The sequence below is a fragment of the Macadamia integrifolia genome, unplaced genomic scaffold (assembly GCF_013358625.1).
Source record: "Macadamia integrifolia cultivar HAES 741 unplaced genomic scaffold, SCU_Mint_v3 scaffold1289, whole genome shotgun sequence".
Lineage (NCBI taxonomy): Eukaryota > Viridiplantae > Streptophyta > Magnoliopsida > Proteales > Proteaceae > Macadamia > Macadamia integrifolia.
Window position 1 is genome coordinate 162,241 of NW_024868145.1, and position 15,875 is coordinate 178,115.

Here is a 15,875-nt window from a genome sequence, read left to right on the forward strand (position 1 = left end):
CGAAATCCTAGATGGTCATTTGGTCACAAGTGTTACCGGAGTTCACGGACTTGGGGTTTGAGCTCGGCAATCACATCGGGGAGGTGAAATGATCGTTCCTCAATCTCTGAAGGTTCTAGGGTCAATAATCACCACTTGTACAACTACCCTAGGTCAAAATGAAGAGAGAGAATGTAGTAAGAGAAGTGGAACCTAGCTTCGGCAAGGATTTCGACAATGATGCGGTAGTTGGAAACCAAGGTGAGCTCTAAACTCCTTCTCTTCTCTTCCTTCCCTCTTCCCAAACTTGTACAAGTGAGAAATAAGGAAATGATTCCTCATTTACACTTATATAGTAAGTTAGGTCCTTAGGGTCTATTTGGTTGGTCCTAGTCTGGCCCAAGTAGGTTAATCCGACCTTTGGGACACGTGGACCCATCTCCTTGGACTCGTCATCTTGGACTCATAAGAGGGTGCGTGTACTCATTCGGGGCTATTCCCGATGTGGGAGGTGGGGTCCACGGGCATCGGAGCAAGTTCAACAGCACAGATGACCACCGGATTTAACACACCAGATTTAGGCCCAGGTGTTTCCGATGGCATATGTTTGGTGATCAAGATAGTTTTCTGTCTTGACTGCTAGTTGTCCACCCATTAGTCTTGCACAGGTAGTTACCCTAGGTTATGCTCATGATCTTCTGGCAGTTTTGGTGTATGCCGGGATTCGGGTGTGGGGTGTCAAGTCACTTACTGTCTGGGATCGGAAGGTTTGAATCCCCTCCAATTGGATTGGCAAGCAATATACGAGCATGTGGGATCATCTCTCCCCCTTCTGCAATGGGCAACCACGAGCCAAAACTCGGTGGTACTTTTCACCTCCGGTCTGAGACTTATCACAATAGTTCAAATTAGACCGGGTCAGGGCACAGGTGTAACAGTAGAAGAGGAGAGCTTGTTACCTATGTGGAAGGAAAGAAAGCGTCCGAGGGAAGAGTGAGAGAGGATGGTAGAGTAAAGGTTGCTAGTGAGTGCAGGTTCTGACTCAACGTCCTTGCGAGATTCTACTTTGATCTGGGTCCAAACCTAGGCTTCGTCTTCACTTGAGTTGGTAAACAAAGGAGGAGGTGATGGTTGGGTGGGAGATATCACCGACACCACCGGCAAATGGTTGTTTAATTCTCCTATAGGCATCGATGTCTTCAGCATGGAGTCTCTCACACTGGACGTGATGGTGGTGGTTTGTGCCTTGTAGTGTGTGGTTTCCCTGTAGTTCTGGGGTTGGTTGGTTCGATACGGTTTAAGCCCTCTTTAAACCGGTTTGGGTGAATCCATATTCTCTCTCCACATCTCCACCATCCAGCTCAGCACTGCCATGTGTCAGCTTTTGCACCTAGAATAATACAAGAATTTCATGATGAAGAATGACAGAGGATCTGGATCCTTCTAGAAAGGGGTTTCATCGACGACAAAGGAAGATCAAGGAGCGTAACTAGAGAGATAATGAGTAAAGTGGTTGGAAAATAAAGGATGAGGCTTAGAGAGAGAAGAGGAAGGGTGAATCAATAGACCACTCAATTACACTAAATGCAACCCAAGAGAGCCGTTCAGCTTCTGTCTCTTTGTTTTTGTGTTTTCTTTTTTCTCAAGTTGGGATAGAGATGTTTGGCTTTTACACCGCGCACAAGAGAGTTGTTTGGCTTCTGTCCTTTTTTTTTTTTTTTCCTGATGTCAGAGGGTTTTATGGCTGAAAATTTTTCTCCTCCATTTGGGAGGGTTTTCTTGTTATTGTAAAAGTTTTTTGGGTAGATACCAATGGTTTTTTGTCTTTTTAAAAAAGTATACCAACGGAGTGAAGTACGTACTTTTAATAGTAGTATGATATATTCAGCCAAATTACCTTATGAGACAACATTAAGAATTGATTTTGTTATTAACAAAGACTGGAATGTGGTGCAGCTTATAAATCATGGAGTCAGCTTTTCACTGGCGGAGAAACAAAGTTGGAGACTCAAGAGTTCTTTAAGCTACCAATGAAAGAGAAAAAGATGTTCTGACAGCAACTAGGGGATCTGGAAGGCTTTATGCAGGCGTTTGTTGTCTCTGAGGAGCAGAAACTTAATTGGGCAAACATATTTGTAATGACAACCCAGCCAATATATCTATGGAAGCCCCACTTATTTTCTAGTCTCCCCCTTCCTCTCAGTTTTCTCTCTCTCTCTCTCTCTTTCTCTCTCTCTCTCTCTCTTTCTCTGTGTGTGTGTGTGTTTAATTGCAGAGGCACATTGGAAGCTTATTCGTTGGATCTGAAAAAGCAAGCCATCACCATATTAAAAACAAATAGGGAAGGCCCTTGTTGGTGAGATCCATGAAGGAATCGAGCAGGTCGGTGCACCAAATCCTCCCAATATTGAAGGAAAAAAATCCTCCCGGTACACCAAATCCTCCCAATATTGAAGGAAATCCTCCCAATATAGTAGGGAACTAGGCGCTTACCTATGATAGCTATATTTGGAGATCTATAGGCTACTTGCATTGTTGTCCATATTGTTTATCCTTATCACAACAGTTGTACAATTCTCTATTTAAAGATAAAGAGTCCTCCTCAAACATGCAGGTTGAGTAGAGGAATTTTACTGTGGAGTAGGCTTCCTTCTCTGCGAAGATCGAACCACGTTGTCTCTGTCTTTTCTATGTGTGTGTATGTTTTTGTGTCTATCTCTTGTGTGAATGGATATGAAAGTTAACATGGTATTAGAGGGAAATCATCCTAGTATATGATTGAACTCGAGACTTGAAGAGTGAAGAATCTGCTACAATCAAGTGCTACATCTGATCTCAGTTAAGTTTCCTTCTCCTATTTCTTCCTTGTTCTCATGATTGATTTATCAGAAAAGTCTTCTAACTCGGCTGAGGTTACTGAAACCTCAACTGAGACTAATAAATTGACTCTCTTCCATCACCCTTAATGGTCGAAACTATTTGCCCTAGGCTCAGGCTGTAACAGTGGCCACTTTCATATCCATTCACACAAGAGATAGACACAAACACACACACACATAGAAAAGAAAGAGATAACGTGGTCTGGTCTTCCCAGAGAAGGAAACGTACTCCATGGTGAAATTTCTCTACTCAACTTGCATGTTTGAGGAGGACTCTTTATCCTTAAATAGAGAATTGTACAATTGTTGTGATAAGGATAAACAATGTGGACAGCAATGCGGACAGCCTATAGATCTCTAAATATGGCTATCATAAGCAAGCGCCTGGTTCCCTGCTATATTGGGAGGATTTGGTGCACCGACCTGCTCACTTCCTCCATGAATCTCACCAACACTCCCCATTCAAGTTAGGGTGAATATGTCCTCTGAGGTCAAATTGAATAACATGTCCCGAAACAGTCCACCAGATAGAGCTTTGGTAAACATATCTACGAGCTAATTTTTTCTTGAAATATATGGAGTGTCAATTACTTTGGCTTAAACCTTTTCTCAATTAAAGTGGCAATCAACTTCTATGTGCTTTGTTGTTTCATAAAAAACTAGGTTGGAAGCGATATGTATAGCCGCTTGATTATCACTGAACAACTTCATAGGATTTTGAGAAGCACTGAATTAATAGACGTAATCAAACCAATTCACTGGTAGTCGACGCCATTACTCTATATTCGGCTTCAGCACTTGAGCGAGCTACCACAATATGTTTTTTATACTTTTCCAAGTAACAAGATTGCCTCCGACAAAGGTGTAAAAACTAGTGATCGATCTCCTGTCCATAGGACACCCTGTCCATTCTGCATCAGCATACCTAATAATTTCTGTATGTCCATTTTCTTTCATCCATATTCCTCAGCCAGGACATGATTTCATATAGCGTAAGATGCGGTCAACAAGATCCATATGTCCCTTAGTGGGAGAGTGCATGAATTGACTTACATAGCTCACATCATGTGTAATATCAGGCCTGGTCGTTAGGTGAATTAACCGACCTACAAGCCTTTGAAAATGACCACTATCAGATAGAGGGGTATCTTTATTGAACTTGCTACTGTAATCCATGGGAGAGTCGACTGGCTTAGGTCCAAGCTTACAAGTTTCTTTCAAAAGATCTAAGGCATACTTCCTTTCAGACATAAACAACGCCTTACTTGATCGGGCAATTTTAATGCCAAGGAAATATCTAAGTCTTCCCAAATCCTTAATGTCAATTTTTTTCTAAGTACTGCTTGAGTTTGGCTATTTTTTAAGGTTGCTACCAGTGATGACAATGTCATCAACGTATACAAGAACAACAATAGTACCTTGGTCATTCCTCTTAACAAATAAGGAGTCAGATTCACCCCTTTTTAAAGCCATCAGTTATGAGAGCTTAGCTTAGTTTCCCACACCAGGCACAAGGAGATTGCTTAAGGCCATAGATGGCTTTACTAAGCTTACAAGCCAATCCTTCTTGATTCTCAAGAGTGTGACCCAGAGAAATATCCTTATAAACTCCTCTTCCAGGTCACCTAGCAAGAACGCATTTTTTACGTCCATTTGAAAAAAAAGTCTAATCATAATTAACAGCGACGGAAGGCAAACTTAGAAGTACTATAAGTCTATAACTGACTAATTTCTTTCGAGATTACATGGTTGCAATGTCGCTTTCTATCAACTACTGTGTCATGTTAATGGTCCATTGCATCATCTGAAGGTCTATAAGAGTTGCAAGAAATGGTAGAAACTAACTGTACCTGAGAGCTAGGCCATATGTTCCATTAGTATTAGTCCTTTCTCAAGTACTAAGGTGATTAGTTTGGCTAACCATAAAGAAGATCAACAATTGATAGGGCCTAGCTAGGTCAAATACAGTTTTAGATCATGTTGAGATGTTGGGAGTTATCGAGATGTAGAGTCTATAGACGTATAGTCTCATGTTGGTTAAGTTCAGTCCATGATTCCTTTTTATACTTGCGCTATCTTCACCTAATGCCTCAAAGTTTTGGATTGGATCCTCGAATATAGTATTAAAGCCCATGTTTGTTTGTTATTTTCCCTAAGTTATCTCTTCAGCTGTAGAGCCAAGTATACTTAAAACTCGCTGCTGGGTGGGATTGGTATCAGGTTAGAAATCTAAAGTTGAAACTGACCAGCCCACTTGTGTCGATCATTCCAAAAAGCCTAGCCACTGGAAGAACTGTAGAATGATAGGCTTTTTGTCCCATCTGTTTTATATCCATTTTGTGGGTTAATACTATATATAGTTTGAACTTCCTAACCTTAACCTATTATAAATCTCCATTGTAAACTCTACTCTTATTTTACTTTATCATTATCTCGTCAAATAAACAGATTATTAGCCAAATCATATATACCAATATCAGGATTTTATTGGTCTAACTGTATGCAATTAATTATAATTTTTTCTAATTTTTATCAATCGTTGAATTAAATAATTTCAAATCAATTTGGATAATTTAAAATTTGAAGAAGATTAGAGAGGGCAATTTCTGAGGTTCAATGAGAAATATGAGATAGGAGAGATGGGTAGTGCTCATGGATCCAAAGGTATGTAGATGAGATGAAACCTAGCTGTTACCATTCTTGTCTTGTGAGTGACAGGGTAGTATAGAATGACAAATTCATTGAACTAAATGGGGTGTTTCTATAGTTGCTCAATATCTGTATTGACCACCACATATATATGGCCCATATAATTAATAGACTTCATGATGCCAGGTACGTACCTGATACGTACTTAAAGGACTAATAATAGATATGGGTAGGAGAAACTTTCAATCATCCAGGCAAAATTATACAAGAAAAGCTTGCCTTGCCCAAGGGAGTGTGCTTGAAAGGAAGAGTAGTAACAGGAATCTTTGGATTTGAAGGATATCTAATCTTCTTATCCAAGTAAGGCAAGTATGTAAAGAAGAAAAAAAAAAGGGCAATGAAAATAATTTCTTCTAAATCATTTTCAGCCCTACAATCACTTCAATGTCTGACAGGAGAGCATATAGAGATCACTAGAGAACTGGATTCCAATATGTAATCCTGCTTGCCTCGCTTGATGTGGCTTTCTCAGAAGGCTCCATCAACAATATTCTCAACTTAATACTCATTGAAACTTTTTCACTATCACCAGCTAAGAGGAGTATTGCTAGCTTGCTCCGTTTGGCACTCAACAATCAGATTTTTATCATCATTAATGTTTAAATTTAAGGCTTCCTTGATGAGCTAGAACTCCTCAGCTTCCTCCACTGCTGCATTTGCAAGACCTATGCCTCAAGATGAAAAGTTTCACAGTCCATGCACATCCACAGTAATAAGCCTTCAAGGATGTAGTAAGAAAATTTTGAGCTTCCTGCTTCATTGTCATCAAGCAGACTAATAGTGGAATTCGTTTCATGATATAGATAAGGAGCTCATCCAAGTCTTGCGCGAAATTAGAGCATCATTTTCTTCCCCTACATATTCAGTTCTTGTCTAGAAATTATTTACAGCTTGACGGGATGATTAAAATTTTTCATTGAATGAAAGAGGAATCTCTCTTTTTACCCTAGCTGAGGAGATGGAAGCAACATCCAACAAGTAAAACTGCTCCCCACTCCCAAGCCAAAATTTTGATTGAATCCATATGGGTATAATTCGAAACAAATAAGGACACATCAATAGAGAACTGACAGATTCTCCACATTCTCAAAGTAGAGCAGAAATAATACAGAATTAATACAAACCCACTAATCTGGCAAAGCAGTTCCCCTCTCAAGGTTGTTCTTGATCTCCAGTGTATATTTACCAAAGGCTCTCTCAATCTTCTTGTTGAAATGTTCATTGCGATCATTGATTGAGTCGATATCTTTCTCTTCATGGAACTTCCGCCTCCTGCTAAATGAATTCCGCTTCTCCTCTCTGTCCTTGAGCTCCTTCACCATCTTGTCAATCTTTTCCTCAGAGACCTTTGGTGCCTGCATCTAAGGGTGTCAGTTCTGTACCATAAGGTCCATAATCAATAAACCAAATCAAAACTGTCCGTGTAAAACTGGACTGAATTAAACCATTAATTATCAGTTCAGTTTTGGTTTGAAGTCTAATAATGGTTCGGTTTTGGCTTTCATCGAGAGACCGTCAGTTGTAAACTCTCTAATCTCTCATGCCATTTTGTTTCTGGCGAATTTGATGGACTTCCACACTGTTTCAATGCCGAAATTTCCAGATTTTCCAGCACCAATTCCTGTGTGGGGGGATGGAAAGAGGCTATAAAGAGGAAACTGATTACCAATCGATTTTGGTTTTGAAACCGATTAATAATCGATTTTGGTTTTGGTTGTTTATATTCATTACATCTTGAACCAAAACTGAACTGATTTACACCGCATACCTGCATCAGCGAAAAGATGGGAACAAAGGGAGGACCAGTGCCTTCAAATTTAACAAAAGATAAGGTTTTACAGCATTAACTTCCCATACTGGAGACTGGAAGCATCACGGTAGAACTCTGGGTCAGCTTCTTTCAATCTGTTATATTCTTCAATGTCAACATCTATGTTCTTTGTTCTCTTCTTGTATGCATCATACAGAGTTTTCTGATTGAAAACTGAAAAAGAAATACTTTTCAGGTTCAAACTCAAGTTAATGATTCTTTCTTTTAAACACCACACCAAATTCCATACCACTGCATAACTGAAAAAGAAATACTTTTCAGGTTCAAACTCAAGTTAATGATTCTTTCTTTTAAACACCATGCCAAATTCCATACCACTGCATAACAAGTAAATGATTAAAAAAAAAAAACTTCGAAGATAGAGCTACTTCTGTGTAAACTACAAGAAACCAACACATGCAGATGGATAATACAAAGATATGCCCGTACCACTGCAAATCTAGACACCTATAAGGCAACTTCATGTTTAACGGTTTAAAGACCACTGCCCACTTATTTGGTGGCAAGATTAGGATATTATAAATAGTCCAAGTGCATATATGTGGGGTCTAGAAAACAGCTTCTAGGATGCAAGGATGCAGATCCAACCAGGTGTGTCAGTTTTGAATCTTTACCGTCTCCAGTGCCAGAAACCCGACCCATAACCCTCAACCCCAAACCCTGCCCCCCAAAACATAATCTTCACTTATGGCCCTGGAGGCGGCAAATATTACAAACCCCACACCCCATTGCTGACTTCTAGAAACCCAAAAGCCTTTTTGCTCTCCAAAAACTGGCTTCTGGAAACCCAGAAGCTGATACCTGACAAGCTATCACAAACATGCCTCAACTCTTCAAGACTTATCAATGGATATAACCTTTGGATTATTTAAGAATAGTTTATCATAAAATTGAGGGAAGTTGACTGTGTCCCTACAATGGATTATCCCCCAATGAGCAAAAGCAATCACCAACAGCCCAAGAAAGCAGCGAGCTAGTCGACATGAAGAGAGGAACTGCTGTTTAGGTAATTAAGGATTCTCAGCAGTACAGGGTTTATGAAAAATTGGATTTTAGGCTTAACAGTATTTAATTATCCAGTGAATAACATTTTGAAGGATATGGTGAAATAAGACGGGAATAGTAGAGTAGGCCTTAACAGTATTTAAATCAGTCCAGTGACGTTATTGTACTGAGACACCAAAAGTTCATATGTAAACAAAGATCAGTTCAGGCTAGGGTTGCCTTGTACCCCCTGATACCTTCCCAAATTAGCCAAAAGCAAATAAAAAATCCCAGATATAGCTAGCTAATTACAGAACTAACCCTGCATTCAAACTCCAAAGTTCAAATTGAATCTCTTAGAACACTCAACCAACCTAAAAGTTACTGCAACATAATCAAAACAAACTTTAACGACTGAAGCTTGATTCCAATCAAACGAGTCCCACTGAAGGCCTTACAGACCAAAAGCCCCATTGCCAATTTCCAGCAGCATATATTTTCCACTCGATTGGTTCTTCCTTCCTCTTATAAACTATTGATTCCCACCACTTGAACACTCACTGATGTATATGAAAGCATGAAAAAGAAGAGGACGAGAATCAAATTCACGAGAAAAACTGTTCATGTGAACAGTGAAATGGGTCCTATTCTAGCTATTTGGAGATGATACTTTTAGAGATATGGACATAGATTTTTCTAGCCTTGGGCAAACAAGATCGATTTGGGAAGTTCTAGAAGAGTGAAGACTTTGCCAGATTTTGTTTCCTTTTTCTTAACTTTCCTTTTTCAGTTTAGTTTCCTTTTATGTGTTTTCTCGTTAAAGTAACTAGTTTCAGCATCAGGAAATCAATTGTTTCCTTTTTAATTACTTCCATTTTTCCCAATTAGTTTCCTATCAGGATTTTCTGTACTGCTTCATTAAAGACCTGTAGCAGCCATTGGAGGGTGTTTTCCGAAACTGCAATCGGCTCCCCCTATCTTCCAGACCCTACACCATTGCAGGCCATCTTTTGGATGATCAACCAAGATCCCTAGAAGGCCCATTCGACCAGCACAGGTTGGCCAACAGGCGTCTGAATCTCCAGTTTCTTGGAATTCTCCAAAGCCTTCCTTTTTCATGACCTGAGCGAGAACTCCCAGATCTCAGCCATCTTTCATTAGATCGGAGCAGGCTTTTGGGAGCTTGTTCCACAGCCCAAGAGTGACCTTCAGCCATAAGATTGAGGCCAACTGAGGCCTGCTACTGCAGCAACTCGAAATCACCCAAAAGTTTTCATTTTCATGTAACCAGCATATCTCGCAGTTCAGCCATCAGAAATTGATCACATTTTGGGGTTTGTTTGATCGTACAAGAGCTCCATTCGATCCAAAATTCAGGCTCATCTGAGCCCTAGTTTGAGAGATATAGGTCATCCTAACCTAATTCTGCCCTAAGCTGTGTTTATTTATCAGCTAAACTTTCTGACCAGATATAAGTTTCTTGTTTACCTAACGTCTGGAGCCTATCACTAGTCCTTACTGGGGTTGATTACCATTCGTAATCTTCCTTACATCACTCACCTTTGACTAACTTTAATCCAATGGTGTTATAAAACAGCTTTTCCATGCTGGATGCATAGTTGTCACGACATCAAATCGATGCAAGGCGGCGCAGGGGTGGCTAATCGATTTGGCGATGAATCGCCCGTTATGGCGTTGCCATGGCGGTCAAATCGCCTATGTGTTATTTTTTATTTTCCTTATTTTCTAAAGTTATTTAGTATGTTATTTTTTTATTTCCGCTATTTTCTAAAGTTATTTAGCATGCTACAAGCCTACAATATATACCCTATAACATATAAAACCAACATTAAGCAACATCAAATCATCAAAAATCAACATAGCCCTATCAAAATCACCCTGCATTTTACAAAAAATTGACCGCCTAGTGAATCAGGCGTCACCTGGCGTCCATGGCGATGCCATAGAGACGCCTATCAGCCAATGGCGACCGCCATTTGTGAGTCACGTAAATCGTAGCACTGCCATGAACTTCTTTTTCAGCCAGGATGCCAAATCACCGCCTTGGCGATGCCATGACAACTATGGCTGGATGACATGTGTTTAGTATGTGCGAAGAACTTTTGTAACACAAAGTAGTCCACTGGAGAAGAGATTTGATAGGTTACCTGATGATTAGGACGACTTCATTCTCCATGCTTAACCCAAATGCTCATACAAATCACACCCAACTAGATGTTATCTAGGTTTCAAAAAGGTCAGGCATTAGGGGGTGCTCAATCAGGGTAGTCCTAAATGAAGCACCTCAATGCATTTTAGTTTGCAAATAATTTTCCAAAACTTTGTCCATGTATTACGATGTGAACAGAACAATAAAACAAAGTGGCATGATCTTATTTAATGAATTTAAGTTGTCTATGATAATGTCCACACTGACAAAATGAGGTAGAACTCTTCAGCAAGGTATCTTAAACTAGAAATGGAAAAAGGAGAATGTTCTCAATCAACAAAAATGGGTGGCAAGAAAGAGAAATAGTAACCGTTTAACCATGGCCATTTAAGCTACTGAATAGAATTGCTGGAAAGAAAACATAACGTTCTCATGATTTATTCTCATAATATCACTACAAAGTATCTATAAGGGTTCAATTTGTCCTACAGAGACATTTCATAGTACACATATCCTTTCATGGAATATTTTTCATCAAAAAGGACATTGACATTTACAGTACACTAATGAAAGCTTATTGTGTAGTGACAATCAACCATAACAAGCTCACTAAAACCCGAGTGTCTTTCAGCGCATGTATATTCCATGCATGGCATACATTCAGGTTGAACTCAGCATGAGCATTGAAAATTACTCATTATGTTAAAATATTATTTTATCTCAAATTATTTATGTAAAATTGTAAATGCATGAATTTTAAATACAAATAGATTCTAGAAACAAAAAATGCAGCTAAAATTATGAATAACATGTCAAACTGGCACAGAAATTGTTATACATATGCCATTGTTATATATCTTCCAAAATATCGGCAAATGCAAGAATAATTCATCCACAATAAACGAATTTACTAACTATGCTCTAGCTGTGTCATCTTTATCAAAGTAAGGTTAATTGCTATTTCATCATTTCTTGACCAAGAAAGCAACCACAAATACTTTGATGGAGAAGCATCTTTGTTGTAATGTTGTCAATTCACTATTTTCTGTACAATCATTTTTTACTATTTATTAGAAGCAGATATTTACAATTTGTAGTTTCATATTACATCCTATTTGAACAAGTCCTAAACTTTTTCTAATTATTACTGGCTCACATGTTTCGCGAGTTGAAACTATCACAATCAAGGGATACAAACTTGGAAAACCATATGAACTGCATCACTAAATCCAGTTTTTTGGCCATACTAATGTTTGAAGCTATATATGTTACCTTATATTCATCTTTCTCATTTACAAAGAAAACTATGAGCTTATGATTGTAACATAAAATAAATTGTCACATGCTTACAAAGAATTTACCAACAATAAAAGAGAGAACTTCCTGGAAGAGCAATTTCAGAGGAAGAAAAAATCTCAAAATATGATGAAAGATATATTCAAGAAGAATGCAAGAGGGGGTGGAGATCCATCTTGCACAATGATTGGCAAATTTTTAAGTGTATATGCTTACTGTAGATAACATTTGTGAGGAAAAACAAAAATAAAAAATGAGAAAATGAACTTTGACTGGGAGCACAGTGTACGCTAGCGCTTCCCTCAGTCTATCTCTCTCTAGCAATGAAATGACATATCCACCTCTCTATTGTGGGAGGAGATAGACTGACTCAAGGGACACTAGTGTATACTACACTCCCGGACAGAAAACTACTTCCCATAAAAGATATTGGGCAAGCGATCACTACCAGGTGGCATGGCCTCTGCACCAGCATGGGGGCCAATGAGAACACACATAGGCACATCAACTTTAATAGGATTTTTTATTTCACAGGGGGTGGGATGGTAATTTTGAATGGGCCATACGACCAGGCAGCTTTTATTTTTCATAAAGATATCATTAAGACGTCTCGAGGTTCTCAACATGGATAATTTGAGGCTCCCATCATCATTAGTCAACCATAAATATTAATGTGAGTCCAGTCACTGAGACCATGGCTGTTTACATTCTAAGGGTCTGCACCATGGCTCACATGCCATAACATGCACCTAGAGCTCTCTTTACCAGCAACATAAAGAATTTTTTAAGAGAAAAAAAAAAAAAAAAATTGTGTACAACATAAAGGCCAGTAAGTAAAAGCAGAATTGAACAAACATAATTTAGTTTGCAGATGAGATAATCCACATTCCATGAAGGTACACTAAATGATAATGTAACAAATTACCAAATAAAATGAGTGGAACATTAAAGCTTACCATCCCAACCAAATGGTGCAGGATCCTTTTCCCACTTCTTATACTTTGCCTCTGCTTGCTCCTGTGTGTCAAGCATATGTGCTTTTGTCATATCCAAACCATTTGGATCTACGAGTTTGCCAATTTTTTTCTTTCTCTCCTCACGCCATTTTTTCTTAGAGATGCCCCTTGATTCTGTTGGAGCTTCCATTCTTTTCTTTTCTGCTACCATGGCTGTTTGGTTTGCCTTCCTTGCCTCATTCTGCAAGTGGGAGGCAACACAATGAAAGTCAAATTATTTATCAAAAGAAAGAAAATAGCCAAATCATCTGTAACTTTCAGCTTCTGTTTATTTAATAACAATCAGGCTGACAACAATATCATTTTAAAACGTTGGACAATGCTTACCATCTTAAGCCTTAACTCAAACAATTTTTTTCTGCCTCCCTGTGAGTTTTGTGTAGTCTACCTCCACATTTTCCTCTGTAGGGTGGCCATTATCTGCTTCTGCATGTTCACTAGGATTAGGTCATTCTTCATGAGGATCCTCACCCTGCTCAGTGGCATCTGAATATGATCAACCACCACGAGTAGCTTGTTTAACATCTGAAATAAAATTTCATAACAATGAATACTGATACAAAAGAAAAAACTGCATAGAATTATAACAGGGAAACTGACGTAAGACAGGTAAAGTGTCTACTCATGGGACACCATAGTTTTTTTTTGTTTTCCCTCGTTGGATTGTGGGTCAATATATCAGGTTATTTTTGCTAAAAACTATCCACATGATTCCGGTGACATCTAGAAGCTTACTTAGCTACAAAACGTAAAACCATGTGATTCCAAGTTGTTTTCATACAGCTATGATCAGTTCATTGACGTACCATCAATTTGTGATGGGATTTCTACTTCGGACTTTTATTTTGATTAGGAGTTTGGTTTAGATACTTTTAACAGAAAAAAATTCATAGGCAACACAATGATGAAATTTAATCACAGATATAGTCCAGGAAATAGCAGAGGAGTTTCTAAACTTGTACTAAGTTATATTAGGAGGAGCTTTAGTTTATTGGGAATTAAGCACAGAATCTAAGATCACTTTCAGCTCCAATTGGCTTCCCCTGCCTAATGTAAATGGTTAATCTATCATACCATATTCCTAAAACTTTTCAAACATATTTCTGAGCAACAGTGTCAAAGGAACCAGAAAAAAGAACTTCTCTACACTGAGTCCCATTAAAAAAAGACAAACCTGTAGCAACCAGGCAATCATAACACTTTAAGCTTACAAAAACGAAGGAAAAAACAACCTGAATCTTCTTTCCTAATCCGATCCTTGGCTTCCGCTATTCTTCTGAAGCAATACTCAACACATTCATGGTAAGGATTGGATGCGTTAATACAATCAGGATGTACTCTCCTTTCTTCAGTCATACTTGATTAGTTCACCTTCAACAACCACAGCACCCTGAAGAGGAAAAAAATCGCAAGATTAAAATCACCTTTAGATTAAGCTCCAAAATAAGTTCAGCCACATATATAAACACCCAGAAACCCTAATCACGTCCTTTCATTCATGAACTATGAATTCTATGGCCCTCAGGAAAATCACAGGCACAAAATAGAAAATAAGTTCAAATCAAGTGTGCAAAACACCATTCAACAAATTATAACTGAAATCAAAACAAGAAATTATACTTAATCAACACTCTTAACTGAAATCAAAGCAAACAAAAACATAAACCACGTCATGAACACTTGTATACATGAAATCCATTGAAGAACATCGACACGAACTTATAAACTGATAAAATTCAAAGAAATAAGACTCAAAAGGAAAGAAGGGTGGGGGGACAGCATTCATATTACCTCAAACGAAACACTACAACTTCACCAAAATCGGATAGAATCGGATCTCCTTATTCCTTTTTCTAATACTATAGGAGTAAACTAGTGGTGCATTCTTAACATGAAACTCCAAGGAAGGGAAGAATTTGCAGAGACTCAAACGGCGAGTCAATTCCACCCTAAATTCAATTATAACTCCGATTTGCAGTTTGCGATCACCAAGCTCTGCCCGTGTTAGAGACAATCAACCGAATTGACTCGGGATTAGCAATGGCTGATACGATCTCGGAGTCCTCTTCCTAAATATTTGTGTATAGGGCAAGCAAGACCTTGGATCAGCTTGAAACTACAGATGCAAGCAGCCCTTTCAACAGATGCAAGCAGCCCACCCACCCTGGTGTACCAAAGGTGCCGTTTGACAGCACTTCTATTCCTAGAAAATGTTCTTTTCGTGTCCCTTTTTCGATTCCAAATTGCGAGAATAGTTTAATGTAATAAAAACAGCATTTGGTACAACGGGTCTAGAAGTGTCCTTAGAATAAGAAAAGAACACAAACAACATTTGGTAGACACTACACAAAACCTCTTAAAAAGTAATATTTCACAAACACTATACAAAATCAACCAAGGATTAAAATATTGGTATCGGTCATCGTATCGGTCGATCAAAATTAAGATACGTATCGAAAGGTATCGTATCGTATCGGAGATACGCTAAGATACGCTAAAGATACGCACATAAATGGATAAGAAACACTTTTTTATACACATTTGCATAAAAAAATAGTTAAAAAAAGTTATATATAACATGTATTATGCATAAACAGTAAATTGAGAGTAGCACTAAGAATCCAAGGTTTGTAATTGTCCCATAAATGTAAAATCCTTGTTCCCAACCTTGATTTCCACTTTAGTTAGAGAGAAAAATGGTTGGCAGCAATTTTGGAACAAAAACACCTCAAAAAATTATGTTTTTCTAAAAAATTACCCATTTTGGCCATTTTATGACCGTATCGGTACGTATCGGTGTGTATCGATCAATACATACCGATACGCACCGATACGTACCGATACATACCAATACATACCGAAACGTACATTTCACTTCAATTTTTAATTTTTCATAGAGTATCGGTACGTATCGGTGAGTATCGGTGCGTATCGGTGCGTATCGGTGGTGTATCGGTGCGTATCGGTGCGTATCGGTGCGTATCGGTGGTGTATCGGTGCGTATCGGTGCG

At 38.5% G+C, this 15,875-nt stretch overlaps 1 pseudogene; it reads right to left on the bottom strand.

Moving 5' to 3' along the window:
* Window positions 1-6,537: 6,537 nt before the first annotated feature.
* Window positions 6,538-15,074, bottom strand: LOC122063306 (annotated as a pseudogene).
* Window positions 15,075-15,875: the final 801 nt, after the last annotated feature.